The sequence below is a fragment of the Salvelinus alpinus genome, chromosome 27 (assembly GCF_045679555.1).
Source record: "Salvelinus alpinus chromosome 27, SLU_Salpinus.1, whole genome shotgun sequence".
NCBI lineage: Eukaryota > Metazoa > Chordata > Actinopteri > Salmoniformes > Salmonidae > Salvelinus > Salvelinus alpinus.
In genome coordinates, this window is record NC_092112.1 from 39,068,635 (window position 1) to 39,083,872 (window position 15,238).

Genomic DNA, 15,238 nt, shown 5'->3' on the forward strand with positions numbered 1-15,238 from the left:
ATTCAGCTAATTCTTTCATTATAGCTTTGCTAAGGACATCATCCAGTGGTCTTATGTTGAATTATATGTTGTATTGCTTTTGCCAAAGGAGGTACTGTATGCAAGAAACAAGCATATGAACTCAGCAAGCATATTAATTTTTTCAGGGCCCTCTCTTTCAAAGATAATTAGTAAAATCCAAATAACTTCACAGATCTTCATTGTAAAGGGTTTAAACACTGTTTGCCATGCTTGTTCAATGAAGCATAAACAATTAATGAACATGCACCTGTGGAACGGTCATTAAGACACTAACAGCTTACATACGGTAGGTAATTAAGGTCACAAAACGTGGGCACTAAAGAGGCCTTAAAGAGGCCTTTCTACTGACTGTGAAAAACACCAAAAGAAAGATGCCCAGGGTCCCTGCTCATCTGCGTGAACGTTCCTTAGGCATGCTGCAAGGAGGCATGAGGACTGCAGATGTGGCCAGGGCAATAAATTGCAATGTCCATACTGTGAGATGCCTAAGACAGCGCTACAGGGAGACAGGAAAGACAGCTGATTGTCCTTGCAGTGGCAGACCACGTGTAACAACACCTGCACAGGATCGGTACATCCGAACATCACACCTGCGGGACAGGTACAGGATGGCAACAATAACTGCCCGAGTTACACCAGGAACGCACAATCCATCCATCAGTGCTCAGACTGTCCGCAATAGGCTGAGAGAGGCTGGACTGAGGGCTTGTAGGCCTGTTGTAAGGCAGGTCCTCACCAGACATCACCAGCAACAACGTAGCCTATGGGCACAAACCCACCGTCGCTGGACCAGACAGGACTGGCAAAAAGTGCTCTTCACTGACAAGTCGCGGTTTTGTCTCACCAGGTGTGATGTCGGATTCGCGTTTATCGTCAAAGGAATGAGCGTTACACCGAGGCCTGTACTCTGGAGCAGGATCGATTTGGAGGTGGAGGGTCCGTCATGGTCTGGGGCGGTGTATCACAGCATCATCGGACTGAGCTTGTTGTCATTGCAGGCAATCTCAACGCTGTGCGTTGCAGGGAAGACATCCTCCTCCCTCATGTCGTACCCTTCCTGCAGGCTCATCCTGACATGACCCTCCAGCATGACAATGCCACCAGCCATACCGCTCGTTCTGTGCATGATTTCCTGCAAGACAGGAATGTCAGTGTTCTGCCATGGCCAGCAAAGAGCCCGGATCTCAATCCCATTGAGCACGTCTGGGTTCTGTTGGATCGGAGGGTGAGGGCTAGGGCCATTCCCCCCAGAAATGTCCGGAAACTTGCAGGTGCCTTGGAGAGTGGGGTAACATTTCACATCAAGAACTGACAAATCTGGTGCAGTCCATGAGGAGGAGATGCACTGCAATACTTAATGCAGCTGGTGGCCACACCAGATACTGACTGTTACTTTTGATTTTGACCCCCCCTTTTTTCAGGGACACATTATTCCATTTATGTTAGTCACATGTCTGTGGAACTTGTTTAGTTTATGTCTCAGTTGTTGAATCTTATGTTCATACAAATATTTACACATGTTAAGTTCGACGAAAATAAACGCAGTTGACAGTGAGAGGACATTTCTATTTTGCTGAGTTTAGCTTGCTTTGTAGATTAAGTCCTAAAGTTGAGAACATGTGATGTCTTTTTACAATAACAGTGACAGGAAGGGTAAACCGGTATCACAATGCTTTGCTTATATAGATATTAAACGATATTGATATCATATCAATCAAAATATCGATAGGCAATTGAAGCCCACCACTAATATTTTAACATTCATATTTATTATGTTAACATTTTTCCTTGTATTTCTTTATATATTTCAAGACTTTGTAAATGATCAATGTGGCCTTTTGATATAATTAGCAGAATTTGAGATCTCTGCCTTTTGAGTAGCCTACTCATAGGCTATTACAAGAGCTATATACTGTTCCCTGAAGGAGGGAATGAGGTATAACATAGTATGGGAGTCAACGACCAATCCTATTCACGCACAATGAGACAATGGATGCCGAGTCCACCCTCTGAAGCCCCACCTTCCTGGCTATAATATCGGGGCTTGCATCCATTTCCTCAATTCAGTACCGATCTTCAGCTAGTCTCCACTCTGTAGCGATAGGACCCCCTGGAAATTAGATCTGCACCCATGTTGAGAGATCTGGGAATATATGTCACCCTAAGCGACAAGAAATGCGCACTGCTCCATACAAGCAGATAATGGGCCAGGTTTAGGAGAGAGAGACCGCGTCCTCCCCCCGCCTGTTGATGTAGCCACAACCGTCCTGTTGTTGGACCTCACCAACACATGCTGGCCCTTTGGAAGGAAACGCCTCGGCGCTAGCAAAACAGTCAGTAGCTCTAGGTAATTGATTTGCAGTGCCCTTTGCACTGTAGTGGGGTTTTAGCAAAAACAAACCCTTCCCCAGCCAGGAATCATTAGCTACACAAGCAGAGCAGAAAGTAGTTTGCGTTTAGCAAACACAGAAAAGACCCAAAACTCGCAGCATCTAGGTGGACAAGTACCTTCATGTGCTTGAAAAGTTTGTAAATTGCGTGACACGTTCTGCCTTCAGACGAACTGAAGAGCAAAGAATTTAGGAATTGGATGCGAGCCCAGATATTATAGCCAGGAATGCAGGGCTTCCGAGGGCGGGCTCAGCTTCCATTGGCCCGTTGGGTACGATTTCAGTTTGCTTCAGGTGAATAAGATTGGTCATTGACTCCTCATAGTATGTTATACCGAGTGAACAACTGAAAGGTAAACAAAAAAAATACAATGGCTGCATGGTAAAATCGTTGATTTAAATGATCAATGATGATTTATCAAATCATTTAAGAAATACTAGCCTAAATAAATAAATACTTTATAATTTTGTTGTTTGAGCTAAGAAGGTCAGTTCCGCAAGGTTTTCAATTAGCCTATTTTTTTTATTCAACAATAACTACAAAAATGTTGACAGGGTTTCTAAGGTGATGTCACGTGTTGGTGGTCTGGAACCTTTTTTAAGGTTCTATAAAGAACCATGCTCATAAGGTTCTAGAACCATTAATAGAAGGTTATAGAACCTTTATGGAGAATGGCTCTATAAAGAACCTTCCTCAATTTCAAAGGTTGTATATACTTTATAACAACCAAACAGGTATTTTTTATTCTGGTTAGCCATATTACATTTTTTAAATTCCATATGTGTTATTATTGTGTTCATAGTTAAATTGAATCAGGTGTACTAGCTCTATAATAGCAGGGGGTCCCTGAGGTGAGAATTGAGAACCACTAATTTAGTCAACTGTTCTCAAATAACACAATACACTGTAACTGGCCATATTCATATTTAACTAAGAGCGAAACACAACCGATTAGATAAACTGGAATGACACTCATAGTTGCACAAAAAGAGGTGTGCAAACCACGCCCCAAAATATTCTAATGTATCACCGCCCCTTGAGGGGCTCCAAGTTCTTTGAGTCATTATGGTTCCACAAAGAACCATCAACCTTACCAAAGAACCCTTGAAGAACACTAATTTCTAATTGTGTAACACACATTCATCAGTCTTTAATCACTATTTTAAAAATGATAATAGGCATTTATCAGATGAGCAGGCAACGAAAAGTAGCTGTCACGCCCTGATCCTATGTTTTCTTTATTATTTTGGTTAGGTCAGGGTGTGACGAGGGTGGGAATGCTTGTTTTGTATTGTCTAGGGTTTCTGTACGTCTAGGGGTGTTTTAAGTCTAGGCATATGTAGGTCTATAGTGGCCTGAATTGGTTCCCAATCAGAGGCAGCTGTTTATCGTTGTCTCTGATTGGGGATCATATTTAGGTTGCCATTTGTGGGTTCTTGTCTATGTGTAGTTGCCTGTAAGCACGCATTTGTATAGCATCACGGTTCGTTTTGTTATTTTTGTTCAGTGTTCATTCTTAGAATAAATAAGAATGTACGCATACCACGCTGCGCCTTGGTCTCCTCCCTATGACGGCTGTGACAGTGCTAGCTAACAGCTGACAGTTCTCTCGCTCTCCTCTCCTCTCACCCAGCCAAAATGGGTATGTTGCTATGGAAACTCACACGCAGCAGAGTGCAGGGAGGTGGGGCAGACAGACGAGCAGCTAACGGAATAAAGTTATTTCTGATTTCAGGGTGTTAAAATGAGCACGGGACAGTAATGACTTTTCGTAACGGGACAGGAAAGGTATCGGGTTATTTATAGAACTGTTGCGGGATCAAGACAGTGCTGGAAAAAATTGACAAGATGGGACACAAATTAATTTTCACTCCAGTGTGTCAACCTCTATTCCGAAGCCAAATGTAACGTAAATATCACAATAGCCACTTGTATTACACATTAAAGCATAGCTTCAAACTATTCAACAATGCAACCAACTTTTAAGACATATTACACTCCTGAATAATGCAACCAAACAATTCATAAGCATGTGCAGACTGGGTTTATTTTCGTGTCAGTACACATTACATTAGCAGACAATACACAGCTAGCTAACTAACAACATGCTTCATGATCAATATATGATTATAGAAGTTCAGTAGCCTTATTATACAGTGTCGTTAATTGCATAATATAGCTATTATACACAGGTAGATAACGTTAGCTAACCAACTAATCAAAATAATTTCTGTGTCCTCACAATAACAACGCGACGTGCTAGCTGTTAGCTGAATGCAGACATTTTGCTGAACCATAGCTAGAGAGCTCTTACGCTAGCATCTTGAAGTTACATTAGAACAAACCACGTTTCATTTTATCAGTACCATGGAAGGATTATATTTAGTAAAAGCTAAATTGCGACTGAAAACATTGATAATTCCCTGCTGCTTGTGTAACAGTTTAACTTTAGTCCGCTCCCTCGCCCAGAGCCGGGCGCGAACCAGGGACCCTCTGCATACATCAACAACAGTCACCCACGAAGCATCGTTACCTATCGCTCCAAAAAGGCCACGGCCCTTGCAGAGCAATGGGAACCACTACTTCAAGGTCTCAGAGCAAGTAACGTCACCGATTGAAAGGCTATTAGCGCGCACCACCGCTAACTAGCTAGCCATTTCACATCCGTTACACTTGCTTGCATAACCTTAGCTTTTTCTTTGTTACAGTATGGGTATCAACGTGGGTCGCGACCTGTCAGAGTAAATTGATAATTATTTCATTAATTACTGGAATTGATTTGGCCAAGTGCAACTGCGCTCTCTGTTCGGTGCGCTCTCTGCTTAGCAGCGGTCTCTGCTTAGTTTGGCAGCTGCTCAAGTGGGAGAGGAAGAGGTGGTTTACCGGATATTTTTCTGCAGTTTTCTTGAAGATCACTCTGCGACACACATTGACTTGTCATTCCCACTTGCCATCACTCACTGCTGTCATCAAATGGATTGATGCTAGACACAAGTTCTGACTGAACTCAATTGTCATGAAACGCAAATACAGCGATGAGTTTCTCTCTCTTTCATACAAACGTTGAGAAATAACGAGGAGCGTCCACAATGTGTTTTGTGCGGGAAAGTGCTTAGTAATGAGTCTTTCAAAACGAACAAATTAATAAAACGACAAGTCCTGACCTAACATCCACAGCATGATGGTAAACCCAGGGAGTTATTTCAGAACAGGGCAGAATGGGTCAGGAAACAGTGCTTAGACGGTGGGAAAGTAAGTCAGCTAGCAAGGCATTGTTGTCATTTTATAATTGGTGATGATGAGCAGAAATAAGGGAGTACTAACTCTCATAGTAGTAGATGTGAATTTCTCTTTCAAACAATCCCTTGGCCTTATACACAGCTAACGTAAACTCACCCCATTCCTTACAAATGTGTGCAACCGCAACATTCAAACGAGGCTACAAAGAAAACTAATGGGACTGTAGCGACTATGTTGACTTCAAAATTGGGGGTGTGAACTAGGTTTCTATTCAAGCGTTGATCGACATGGTAATGGCTCTATAGTATTGGAGAAAAGTTGAAAAAACGGACCCTCCGTTACATCGTGAAGTGTCATGTCTTAACGTACAGCGCGCATAAAGCAACTATTTATGTCTTACAATCTCTCTCCACTAGGTGTAGCACTTCTCTCATCGTTTAAAAACAAGAAATGGACAGTGACGGGAGTAATGGGGGATACCTAGTCATTTTTTGCGTCATCATTGCATGCGATCATCATTCTCAAAGCCGCTGTTTACTTCTAAGATCACTTTAGCACCGCCATGTAATGTAATGACACATTATATAAACTCTTTATAGTGTTTTATTTACATTTTAGAGGCTATAAGGTGATAAGTTGGACAGATCGAGTGAAAAAAAGCTATTTTCCCACACAACCTCTCTCCTCACTATCACGCATTAGTTTCGCTTCCCCACCCGCCATTTTTAAAAAGACCCGACAGGGCTCATTGCCTGCTTGAATTATGCAGAAACGGGCAGCGTTTAGGTCATGTAATTGATCATGTTGGAAAGGGGAGAAATTGTGCTTTACAATGGTATTGACATTACAGTTGATCTGGAAGTATTACGTTTTTGGGGCGCTAAAATACGGGCAATTGTACGGACCAAGGCGATGTACGAGTTTACGTTAATAGCTAACATTAGCCAAAGCAAACTAGCTAGCTTAGTGCAACCCTTAGAAACAGCACAGATGAAGATGAAAAATTATCAGGCTTACTGTACATCTTACTGTAGAAATTACTGTTGAAAACTAGTCTAGTTTGGAACTGTTGCTGTTAAAATACAAGTAATCATTTTTATTCTGAAGTGGAATAAAATGATTGAAGCAAGATGCTTTTTGAGGCAAACACTCACACAGTTCTGTGTTGCTCATCTACAGCAGGAAGCGGTCTCCTGACTGACTGAGGAAGCAGTAGATGTTCTGATCCAGTTTGGCACCACATACCTATGCGAGTCAGGGTTCTCAACTCTGACATACTTAAAAAACAAGTACAGAAACAGTCTCAATGCTGAGCATGACCGCAGTGTTGTACTGTCAGAAACTGAGCCCAGAATAGACATGCTTGATGAAAACTTCAACCAGCCTCACACCTCTCATAAGGACTGTGTGTGTGTTTTCTGGTCTACAAATGTGATCAATCAGTTTATTCCAGTTCAGAATAAAAAATATGTATTGTATTTTAACAGCAACAGTTCCAACCTAGACTTTCTTTCAACAATAATTTATACAGTAAGATGTACAGAAGGCCTGATCATTTTTCATCTGTACTGTTACTTAGGGTTGCTGTAACGGCTGTCCTCCTCCTCTTCATCCGAAGAGGAGGAGTAGGGATTTGACCAAAGCGCAGCGTGGTAATTAGACATAATGAAATTTATTTAAACAAGACGAAACACGAAGAACACTTGAAATGATTACAAAACAACAAAACGACGTAGACAGACCTGAACGAGAACTTACATAAAGACACGAAAGAACTCACGAACAGGAATAGACTACATAAAACGAACAAACCGAAAACAGCCCCGTGTGGTGCACAGACACAGACACGGAAGACAATCACCCACAAACAAACAGTGTGAACAGCCAACCTATATATGGTTCTCAATCAGAGGAAAACGTAAAACACCTGTCTCTGATAGAGAACCATATAAGGCTGATTACCAGACCTAAACATAGAAACACAAAACATAGAAATGCCCACCCACACTCACGCCCTGACCAACTAACACATACAAAACAACAGAAAATAGGTCAGGAACGTGACAGTTGCACTATGAAAAAGCCTGTGTGTGTGTGTTCTGCTATTCATCTGTGTGATGTGATCAATCAGTTTATTCCAGTTTGGGATGAAAATGATTTGTATTTTAACAGCAACAGTTCAAACCTAGACAGATATGTAAGAGTGTTTTTAATGGGGGGAAAATAAACATTAATAGATATTTATATGGATATTAAAAAAAATTTAAATGTGGGTTTTGTCTATATTGCATTTGTTTAAGGAATTAGGTTAATGAAATGTACTGATATTTACATATAGTTGCATATTTTCCTAAGCTTGGGGCCCAGGAAAGCACTGAATGTCTCATTTGGGTCCCAGGCTGAAAAGTTTAAGATCCCCTGCTCTAGATGATTGCTCCGTCTGAGCAGCCAAGAAAAAAAACACAGTTGAGATTACTTTTCTTAAAGGTACTGCTACAATTTCAAAATTGTTGACAGGCTGTTAAAACATATTCTGGTAAAATCTCAATAAAACATAAAGAATACAAGGAAAATATCTGCTATTAAGAATTTTACTGTAGAGCATTTGGTTCAATTGGTTCTGTTCACACTGCAATGCTTGGAGGGGGGTGACTCTGCAGGAAGGCTCACTCGAGAATGTCTCTAGAATGTCTTGAGATTCCCTCCAGTGTAAAATGGGTCTACTATATCAGCGGCTACACTGTAGCGATTTAATTCAGAGCACAATTGGGGGGTCACAACACTACAATATCGATTAGGCCTATAAATTTAGTATAGCTGCTTTTTCTGTTATGCTGGTGAATGAGGACCCAAAAGCGACTTAATAGAAACAGAGTCTTTATTCCAGTCTTAAACAAAAACCGATACTCCTGGATATTATCTTAGGTAAATCCAAAACAGGAAAACTGAAATCCTCTCGTCAGTAGAGAGGAACGACTGGAGACGCGGCCACAGACTGCAGGTCGCTTCGGGAAGGCACAGGCCGTAGCTGACATAGACACCTGCTCACACGCAGCATCTGAAGAAGGCAAAAACACGACAGGGCGGAACAAGGACACAGAACAGCAAACATCAAACAAGGATCCGACAAGGACAGAAGCGGAAAACAGAGGGAGAAATAGGGACTCTAATCAGAGGGCAAAATAGGGGACAGGTGTGAAAGAGTAAATGAGGTAGTTAGGAGAATGAGGAACAGCTGGGAGCAGGAACGGAACGATAGAGAGAGAGAGCGAGAGAGGGAGAGAGGGAGGGAGAGAGAGGGATAGAAAGAGGGAAAGAACCTAATAAGACCAGCAGAGGGAAACGAATAGAAGGGAAGCACAGGGACAAGACATGATAATCAATGACAAAACATGACAGTACCCCCCCACTCACCGAGCGCCTCCTGGCGCACTCGAGGAGGAACCCTGGCGGCAACGGAGGAAATCATCAATCAACGAACGGTCCAGCACGTCCCGAGATGGAACCCAACTCCTCTCCTCAGGACCGTAACCCTCCCAATCCACTAAGTACTGGTGACCACGTCCCCGAGAACGCATGTCCATGATCTTCCGTACCTTGTAAATAGGTGCGCCCTCGACAAGGACGGGGGGGGGGGGAGGGAAGACGAACGGGGGCGCGAAGAAAAGGTTTGACACAGGAGACATGGAAGACAGGGTGGACGCGACGAAGATGTCGCGGAAGAAGCAGTCGCACAGCGACAGGATTGACGACCTGAGAGACACGGAACGGACCAATGAACCGCGGAGTCAACTTGCGAGAAGCTGTCGTAAGGGGAAGGTTACGAGTGGAAAGCCACACTCTCTGACCGCGACAATACCTAGGACTCTTAATCCTACGTTTATTGGCGGCTCTCACAGTCTGCGCCCTGTAACGGCAAAGTGCAGACCTGACCCTCCTCCAGGTGCGCTCACAACGTTGGACAAAAGCCTGAGCGGAGGGAACGCTGGACTCGGCGAGCTGGGACGAGAACAGAGGAGGCTGGTACCCAAGACTACTCTGAAACGGAGATAGCCCGGTAGCAGACGAAGGAAGCGAGTTGTGAGCGTATTCTGCCCAGGGGAGCTGTTCTGCCCAAGACGCAGGGTTTCGAAAAGAAAGGCTGCGTAATATGCGACCAATCGACTGATTGGCCCTTTCTGCTTGACCGTTAGACTGGGGATGAAACCCGGAAGAGAGACTGACGGAAGCACCAATCAAACGACAGAACTCCCTCCAAAACTGTGACGTGAATTGCGGGCCTCTGTCTGAAACGGCGTCTAACGGGAGGCCATGAATTCTGAACACATTCTCAATGATGATTTGTGCCGTCTCCTTAGCGGAAGGAAGCTTAGCGAGGGGAATGAAATGTGCCGCCTTAGAGAACCTATCGACAACCGTAAGAATCACAGTCTTCCCCGCAGACGAAGGCAGACCGGTAATAAAGTCTAAGGCGATGTGAGACCATGGTCGAGAAGGAATGGGAAGCGGTCTGAGACGACCGGCAGGAGGAGAGTTACCTGACTTAGTCTGCGCGCAGTCCGAACAAGCAGCCACGAAACGGCGCGTGTCACGCTCCTGAGTAGGCCACCAAAACCGCTGGCGAATAGAAGCAAGCGTACCCCGAACGCCGGGGTGGCCAGCTAACTTGGCAGAGTGAGCCCACTGAAGAACAGCCAGACGAGTAGAGACAGGAACGAACAGAAGGTTACTAGGACAAGCGCGCGGCGACGCAGTGTGAGTGAGTGCTTGCTTTACCTGTCTCTCAATTCCCCAGACAGTCAACCCGACAACACGCCCTTCAGGGAGAATCCCCTCGGGGTCGGTAGAAGCCACAGAAGAACTAAAGAGACGGGATAAGGCATCAGGCTTGGTGTTCTTATTTCCCGGGCGATAAGAAATCACGAACTCGAAACGAGCGAAAAACAACGCCCAACGAGCTTGACGTGCATTAAGTCGTTTGGCAGAACGGATGTACTCAAGGTTCTTATGGTCAGTCCAAACGACAAAAGGAACGGTCGCCCCCTCCGACCACTGTCGCCATTCGCCTATGGCTAAGCGGATGGCGAGCAGTTCGCGGTTACCCACATCATAGTTGCGTTCCGATGGCGACAGGCGATGAGAAAAATAAGCGCAAGGATGGACCTTATCGTCAGAATGGAAGCGCTGGGACAGAATGGCTCCCACGCCCACCTCTGAAGCGTCAACCTCGACAATGAATTGTTTAGTGACGTCAGGAGTAACAAGGATAGGAGCGGATGTAAAACGCTTCTTGAGGAGATCAAAAGCTCCCTGGGCGGAACCGGACCACTTAAAGCACGTCTTGACAGAAGTCAGAGCTGTGAGAGGGGCAGCCACTTGACCGAAATTACGAATGAAACGCCGATAGAAATTAGCGAAACCGAGAAAGCGCTGCAACTCGACACGTGACTTAGGAACGGGCCAATCGCTGACAGCCTGGACCTTAGCGGGATCCATCTGAATGCCCTCAGCGGAAATAACAGAACCGAGAAATGTGACAGAGGAGACATGAAAGGCGCACTTCTCAGCCTTCACGTAGAGACAATTCTCTAAAAGGCGCTGGAGTACACGTCGAACGTGCTGAACATGAATCTCGAGTGACGGTGAAAAAATCAGGATATCGTCAAGGTAAACGAAAACAAAGATGTTCAGCATGTCTCTCAGTACATCATTAACTAATGCCTGAAAGACAGCTGGAGCATTAGCGAGACCGAACGGCAGAACCCGGTATTCAAAATGCCCTAACGGAGTGTTAAACGCCGTTTTCCACTCGTCCCCCTCTCTGATGCGCACGAGATGGTAAGCGTTAAGAAGGTCCAACTTAGTAAAGAACCTGGCTCCCTGCAGAATCTCGAAGGCTGACGACATAAGGGGAAGCGGATAACGATTCTTAACCGTTATGTCATTCAGCCCTCGATAATCCACGCAGGGGCGCAGAGTACCGTCCTTCTTCTTAACAAAAAAAAACCCCGCTCCGGCGGGAGAGGAAGAAGGCACCACGGTACCGGCGTCGAGAGAAACAGACAGATAATCCTCGAGAGCCTTACGTTCGGGAGCCGACAGAGAGTATAGTCTACCCCGAGGGGGAGTGGTCCCCGGAAGGAGATCAATACAACAATCATACGACCGGTGAGGAGGAAGAGAGTTGGCTCTGGACCGACTGAAGACCGTGCGCAGATCATGATATTCCTCCGGCACTCCTGTCAAATCACCAGGTTCCTCCTGAGAAGAGGGGACAGAAGAAACAGGAGGGATAGCAGACATTAAACACTTCACATGACAAGAAACGTTCCAGGATAGGATAGAATTACTAGACCAATTAATAGAAGGATTATGACATACTAGCCAGGGATGACCCAAAACAACAGGTGTAAAAGGTGAACGAAAAATCAAAAAGGAAATGGTCTCACTGTGGTTACCAGATACTGTGAGGGTTAAAGGTAGTGTCTCACATCTGATACTGGGGAGAAGACTACCATCTAAGGCGAACATGGGCGTGGGCTTCCCTAACTGTCTGAGAGGAATGTCATGTTTCCGAGCCCATGCTTCGTCCATAAAACAACCCTCAGCCCCAGAGTCTATCAAGGCACTGCAGGAAGCAGCCGAACCGGTCCAGCGTAGATGGACCAACAAGGTAGTACAGGATCTTGATGGAGAGACCTGAGTAGTAGCGCTCACCAGTAGCCCTCCGCTTACTGATGAGCTCTGGCTTTTACTGGACATGACATGACAAAATGTCCAGCAGAACCGCAATAGAGGCAAAGGCGGTTGGTGATTCTCCGTTCCCTCTCCTTAGTCGAGATGCGAATACCTCCCAGCTGCATGGGCTCAGTCTCTGAGCCGGTGTGAGGAGATGGTTGAGATGCGGAGAGGGGGAACACCGTTAACGCGAGCTCTCTTCCACGAGCTTGGTGACGAAGATCTACCCGTCGTTCTATGCGGATGGCGAGTGCAATCAAAGAGTCCACGCTGGAAGGAACCTCCCGGGAGAGAATCTCATCCTTAACCTCAGCGTGGAGTCCCTCCAGAAAACGAGCGAGCAACGCCGGCTCGTTCCAGTCACTGGAGGCAGCAAGAGTGCGAAACTCTATAGAGTAATCCGTTATGGATCGATCACCTTGACATAAGGAAGCCAGGGCCCTGGAAGCCTCCTTCCCAAAAACTGAACGATCAAAAACCCGTATCATCTCCTCTTTAAAGTTCTGATAATCGTTAGAACACTCAGCCCTTGCCTCCCAGATAGCTGTGCCCCACTCCCGAGCCCGACCAGTAAGGAGTGATATGATGTAAGCGATCCGAGCTCTCTCTCTTGAGTATGTGTTGGGCTGGAGAGAGAACACAATATCACACTGGGTGAGAAACTTAAAGACAGTTGTCATTCTCCCCTGAAGTGACAGATTGAGTTCATTGAGCAGGTTGAATATGTCGCAAAGGTTTTGCAACCCATTCCTTGTCATTGAAATGTGCTGCAAGTGGTGACTTTTTTTTCTGAAAGAAATCTCTGCAGCGGCTCTCATAACTCAAACTCTGGCAAGCGATCTAGCTATCTGACTTCTGTGTATAAGAGAGGCATTGCTGTACACTATCGTACATGACCACCAAGCCTACGCTCAATACTTGCTCAGTCACTACACTGATGAAGCGCTTTTGTTGTTGTCCATCATCGGCCCCGCATTTCGTGATGGCTGTCAGGTATGACAGACGGGACATACTGGGTCTCATACTGCAAGAAGCACATCGACTACCTAGTCTGCAGTCATATATGAACCGAGGCGGATGTTTTCACATGAAGGACGGTAAGACCCCACTACATCTGGCCTGTGAGCTCCTGCGCTCCGAAGCAGTCATTCTGTTATTGGGCAATGGCGCCTCGCCACTGTATGACACCACTGGATGTAATTTTGGGACAGCTGTGGGACTCCAAAGTGAACATTGGGGCCAAAAATCTGTGTCTTGACAACTTGTTAATGTTTATGCCCAAGATTTGTTTCAAAATGAAGAGTGCACTCGAAGGAGACACTGTTGGTCCAAAGTCCTTGGTGAGCGCAAATTCAAATATCTTGTTGGACAGAAGCCAGCTCCATTGTTTGTCATTTCCCTTTGCAAAATAATCTGAGTTCCTCCTTGAAACCACTACCCTGCCAACTGCTTGGACAGCTGAACGTGCTTTAAAAGTGTTTTAAATCTGTCTACATGATTTATTTATTGACCTATATGAATGTTTTAGCATGATTGATCAAGATATCTGTGTGATGAGCCTGTAGGTCGTATGTATTGACCGCTGGCTACGTCCCTTCCGTCTTCAAGAGAGCGAGAGTTGCACCCCTTCTGAAAAAACCTACACTCGATCCCTCCGATGTCAACAACTACAGACCAGTATCCCTTCTTTCTTTTCTCTCCAAAACTCTTGAACGTGCCGTCCTTGGCCAGCTCTCCTGCTATCTCTCTCAGAATGACCTTCTTGATCCAAATCAGTCAGGTTTCAAGACTAGTCATTCAACTGAGACTGCTCTTCTCTGTGTCACGGAGGCGCTCCGCACTGCTAAAGCTAACTCTCTCTCCTCTGCTCTCATCCTTCTAGACCTATCGGCTGCCTTTGATACTGTGAACCATCAGATCCTCCTCTCCACCCTCTCCGAGCTGGGCATCTCCGGCGCGGCCCACGCTTGGATTGCGTCCTACCTGACAGGTCGCTCCTACCAGGTGGCGTGGCGAGAATCTGTCTCCGCACCACGTGCTCTCACCACTGGTGTCCCCCAGGGCTCTGTTCTAGGCCCTCTCCTATTCTCGCTATACACCAAGTCACTTGGCTCTGTCATATCCTCACATGGTCTCTCCTATCATTGCTATGCAGACGACACACAATTAATCTTCTCCTTTCCCCCCTCTGATAACCAGGTGGTGAATCGCATCTCTGCATGTCTGGCAGACATATCAGTGTGGATGACGGATCACCACCTCAAGCTGAACCTCGGCAAGACGGAGCTGCTCTTCCTCCCGGGGAAGGACTGCCCGTTCCATGATCTCGCCATCACGGTTGACAACTCCATTGTGTCCTCCTCCCAGAGTGCTAAGAACCTTGGCGTGATCCTGGACAACACCCTGTCGTTCTCAACTAACATCAAGGCGGTGACCCGTTCCTGTAGGTTCATGCTCTACAACATTCGCAGAGTACGACCCTGCCTCACGCAGGAAGCGGCGCAGGTCCTAATCCAGGCACTTGTCATCTCCCGTCTGGATTACTGCAACTCGCTGTTGGCTGGGCTCCCTGCCTGTGCCATTAAACCCCTACAACTCATCCAGAACGCCGCAGCCCGTCTGGTGTTCAACTTTCCCAAGTTCTCTCACGTCACCCCGCTCCTCCGCTCTCTCCACTGGCTTCCAGTTGAAGCTCGCATCCGCTACAAGACCATGGTGCTTGCCTACGGAGCTGTGAGGGGAACGGCACCTCCGTACCTTCAGGCTCTGATCAGGCCCTACACCCAAACAAGGGCACTGCGTTCATCCACCTCTGGCCTGCTCGCCTCCCTACCTCTGAGGAAGTACA

General features: G+C 45.9%; 1 pseudogene; it reads left to right on the top strand.

Annotated features, from left to right (window-relative positions):
- Window positions 1-13,113: 13,113 nt before the first annotated feature.
- Window positions 13,114-14,817, top strand: LOC139555879 (ankyrin repeat domain-containing protein 9-like; annotated as a pseudogene).
- Window positions 14,818-15,238: the final 421 nt, after the last annotated feature.